Source organism: Oncorhynchus keta, unplaced genomic scaffold (assembly GCF_023373465.1).
Source record: "Oncorhynchus keta strain PuntledgeMale-10-30-2019 unplaced genomic scaffold, Oket_V2 Un_contig_17373_pilon_pilon, whole genome shotgun sequence".
Lineage (NCBI taxonomy): Eukaryota > Metazoa > Chordata > Actinopteri > Salmoniformes > Salmonidae > Oncorhynchus > Oncorhynchus keta.
Genome location: NW_026280412.1, coordinates 90,016 through 95,000, shown reverse-complemented (window position 1 = coordinate 95,000; position 4,985 = coordinate 90,016).

Sequence of the window (4,985 nt, the reverse complement as noted above, 5' to 3'; positions counted from 1 at the left end):
TGTTCTGACCAGAGGACAGGGCCAGTCGATGTTCTAGCTGCTATATGTTCTGACCAGAGGACAGGGCCAGTCTATGTTCTAGCTGCTATATGTTCTGACCAGAGGACAGGGCCAGTCGATGTTCTAGCTGCTATATGTTCTGACCAGAGGACAGGGCCAGTCGATGTTCTAGCTGCTATATGTTCTGACCAGAGGACAGGGCCAGTCGATGTTCTAGCTGCTATATGTTCTGACCAGAGGACAGGGCCAGTCGATGTTCTAGCTGCTATATGTTCTGATCAGAGGACAGGGCCAGTCGATGTTCTAGCTGCTATATGTTCTGATCAGAGGACAGGGCCAGTCGATGTTCTAGCTGCTATATGTTCTGACCAGAGGACAGGGCCAGTCGATGTTCTAGCTGCTATATGTTCTGATCAGAGGACAGGGCCAGTCGATGTTCTAGCTGCTATATGTTCTGATCAGAGGACAGGGCCAGTCGATGTTCTAGCTGCTATATGTTCTGACCAGAGGACAGGGCCAGTCGATGTTCTAGCTGCTATATGTTCTGATCAGAGGACAGGGCCAGTCGATGTTCTAGCTGCTATATGTTCTGATCAGAGGACAGGGCCAGTCGATGTTCTAGCTGTGTGATGAGGATGAGGCCGTCACTCCCTCCGAGTCACTGATCCAACAGCTGTTTCTGCATACCACTTATCATAAAGACACTTATCCAAAGAGATAACCAGACAGGAAGTGCACATATAGTGTAGGAGTGGATCCCTGCTGGAATGAAACGACAACCATGGCGTTGCCAGGTAGTGCCACACTAACCAACTGAGGACTTGTGTTTATTGGCGTAGACTGGTTGACTGCTCAGACGATCTGTCATCCACTTCAATAGGTTTCCTCTCTTCAGCAAGTGGAGAGTTCTGCCCAGAGTCACATTTCACATCTATTTCAGTCTCGTTTTAATCTCTGTCTGCGTCCTAAATGGAAACCTGTTTCCTTGAAATCCCACAGGGCTCTGGTCAAACGCAGTGCGCTATATAGGGAATAGGGCTCTGGTCAAACGTAGTGCGCTATATAGGGAATAGGGCTCTGGTCAAACGCAGTGCGCTATATAGGGAATAGGGCTCTGGTCAAACGCAGTGCGCTATATAGGGAATAGGGCTCTGGTCAAACGTAGTGCGCTATATAGGGAATAGGGCTCTGGTCAAACGTAGTGCGCTATATAGGGAATAGGGCTCTGGTCAAACGTAGTGCGCTATATAGGGAATAGGGCTCTGGTCAAACGTAGTGCGCTATATAGGGAATAGGGCTCTGGTCAAACGTAGTGCGCTATATAGGGAATAGGGCTCTGGTCAAACGTAGTGCGCTATATAGGGAATAGGGCTCTGGTCAAACGTAGTGCGCTATATAGGGAATAGGGCTCTGGTCAAACGTGCGCTAGTGCGCTATATAGGGAATAGGGCTCTGGTCAAACGTAGTGCGCTATATAGGGAATAGGGCTCTGGTCAAACGTAGTGCGCTATATAGGGAATAGGGCTCTGGTCAAACGTAGTGCGCTATATAGGGAATAGGGCTCTGGTCAAACGTAGTGCGCTATATAGGGAATAGGGCTCTGGTCAAACGTAGTGCGCTATATAGGGCTCTGGTCAATAGGGCTCTCTGGTCAAACGTAGTGCGCTATATAGGGAATAGGGCTCTGGTCAAACGTATAGGGCTCTGGTCAAACGTATAGGGAATAGGGCTCTGGTCAAACGTAGTGCGCTATATAGGGAATCTATAGGGAATAGGGCTCTGGTCAAACGTAGTGCGCTATATAGGGAATAGGGCTCTGGTCAAACGTAGTGCGCTATATAGGGAATAGGGCTCTGGTCAAACGTAGTAGTGCGCTATATAGGGAATAGGGCTCTGGTCAAACGTAGTGCGCTATATAGGGAATAGGGCTCTGGTCAAACGTAGTGCGCTATATAGGGAATAGGGCTCTGGTCAAACGTAGTGCGCTATATAGGGAATAGGGCTCTGGTCAAACGTAGTGCGCTATATAGGGAATAGGGCTCTGGTCAAACGTAGTCTGCGCTATATAGGGAATAGGGCTCTGGTCAAACGTAGTGCGCTATATAGGGAATAGGGCTCTGGTCAAACGTAGTGCGCTATATAGGGAATAGGGCTCTGGTCAAAGGGAATAGGGCTCTGGTCAAACGTGCGCTATATAGGGAATAGGGCTCTGGTCAAACGTAGTGCGCTATATAGGGAATAGGGCTCTGGTCAAACGTAGTGCGCTATATAGGGAATAGGGCTCTGGTCAAACGTAGGGCGCTATATAGGGAATAGGGCTCTGGTCAAACGTAGTGCGCTATATAGGGAATAGGGCTCTGGTCAAACGTAGTGCGCTATATAGGGAATAGGGCTCTGGTCAAACGCAGTGCGCTATATAGGGAATAGGGCTCTGGTCAAACGCAGTGCGCTATATAGGGAATAGGGCTCTGGTCAAACGTAGTGCGCTATATAGGGAATAGGGCTCTGGTCAAACGTAGTGCGCTATATAGGGAATAGGGCTCTGGTCAAACGTAGTGCGCTATATAGGGAATAGGGCTCTGGTCAAACGCAGTGCGCTATATAGGGAATAGGGCTCTGGTCAAACGTAGTGCGCTATATAGGGAATAGGGCTCTGGTCAAACGTAGTGCGCTATATAGGGAATAGGGCTCTGGTCAAAATAGGGCGTAGTGCGCTATATAGGGAATAGGGCTCTGGTCAAACGTAGTGCGCTATATAGGGAATAGGGCTCTGGTCAAACGTAGTGCGCTATATATAGGGCTCTGGTCAAACGTAGGGAATAGGGCTCTGGTCAAACGTAGTGCGCTATATAGGGAATAGGGCTCTGGTCAAACGTAGTGCGCTATATAGGGAATAGGGCTCTGGTCAAACGTAGTGCGCTATATAGGGAATAGGGCTCTGGTCAAACGCGCTATATAGGGAATAGGGCTCTGGTCAAACGCAGTGCGCTATATAGGGAATAGGGCTCTGGTCAAACGTAGTGCGCTATATAGGGAATAGGGCTCTGGTCAAACGTAGTGCTCTGGTCAAACGTAGTGCTATATAGGGAATAGGGCTCTGGTCAAACGTAGTGCGCTATATAGGGAATAGGGCTCTGGTCAAACGTAGTGCGCTATATAGGGAATAGGGCTCTGGTCAAACGTAGTGCGCTATATAGGGAATAGGGCTCTGGTCAAACGTAGTGCGCTATATAGGGAATAGGGCTCTGGTCAAACGTAGTGCGCTATATAGGGAATAGGGCTCTGGTCAAACGTAGTGCGCTATATAGGGAATAGGGCTCTGGTCAAACGTAGTGCGCTATATAGGGAATAGGGCTCTGGTCAAACGCAGTGCGCTATATAGGGAATAGGGCTCTGGTCAAACGTAGGGCGCTATATAGGGAATAGGGCTCTGGTCAAACGCAGTGCGCTATATAGGGAATAGGGCTCTGGTCAAACGCAGTGCGCTATATAGGGAATAGGGCTCTGGTCAAACGCAGTGCGCTATATAGGGAATAGGGCTCTGGTCAAACGTAGTGCGCTATATAGGGAATAGGGCTCTGGTCAAACGTAGTGCGCTATATAGGGAATAGGGCTCTGGTCAAACGCAGTGCGCTATATAGGGAATAGGGCTCTGGTCAAACGTAGTGCGCTATATAGGGAATAGGGCTCTGGTCAAACGTAGTGCGGGAATAGGGCTCTGGTCAAACGGTGCGCTAATAGGGCTCTGGTCAAACGTAGTGCGCTATATAGGGAATAGGGCTCTGGTCAAACGTAGTGCGCTATATAGGGAATAGGGCTCTGGTCAAACGCAGTGCGCTATATAGGGAATAGGGCTCTGGTCAAACGTAGTGCGCTATATAGGGAATAGGGCTCTGGTCAAAAGCAGTGCGCTATATAGGGAATAGGGCTCTGGTCAAACGTAGTGCGCTATATAGGGAATAGGGCTCTGGTCAAACGTAGTGCGCTATATAGGGAATAGGGCTCTGGTCAAACGTATATAGGGAATAGGGCTGCGCTATATAGGGAATAGGGCTCTGGTCAAACGTAGTCTGGTCAAACGCTATATAGGGAATAGGGCTCTGGTCAAACGTAGTGCTATATAGGGAATAGGGCTCTGGTCAAACGTATATAGGAATAGGGCTCTGGTCAAACGTAGTGCGCTATATAGGGAATAGGGCTCTGGTCAAACGTAGTGCGCTATATAGGGAATAGGGCTCTGGTCAAACGTAGTGCGCTATATAGGGAATAGGGCTCTGGTCAAACGTAGTGCGCTATATAGGGAATAGGGCTCTGGTCAAACGTAGTGCGCTATATAGGGAATAGGGCTCTGGTCAAACGTAGTGCGCTATATAGGGAATAGGGCTCTGGTCAAACGGAGTGCGCTATATAGGGAATAGGGCTCTGGTCAAACGCAGTGCGCTATATAGGGAATAGGGTACCATTTTGGACTGTGATTTCAGCATTCTCTCTCCGCCTCCTTTATCTCATCAGTCATAAGACTCTCTTAAAACCACACTTTATTTCATGACTGTTCTTTTCCCCTTCTCTACCCCTCCTCTTCTCTCTACCCCTCCTCTTCTCTCTACCCCTCCTCTTCTCTCTACCCCTCCTCTTCTCTCTACCCCTCCTCTTCTCTCTACCCCTCCCCTCCTCTTCTCTTCCCCTCCTCTTCTCTCTACCCCTCCTCTTCTCTCTACCCCTCCTCTTCTCTACCCCTCCTCTTCTCTCTACCCCTCCTCTTCTCTACCCCTCCTCTTCTCTCTACCCCTCCTCTTCTCTTCCCCTCCTCTTCTCTCTACCCCTCCTCTTCTCTACCCCTCCTCTTCTCTCTACCCCTCCTCTTCTCTACCCCTCCTCTTCTCTCTACCCCTCCTCTTCTCTACCCCTCCTCTTCTCTCGACCCCCCTCCTCTTCTCTACCCCTCCTCTTCTCTCAACCCCTCCTCTTCTCTACCCCTCCTCTTC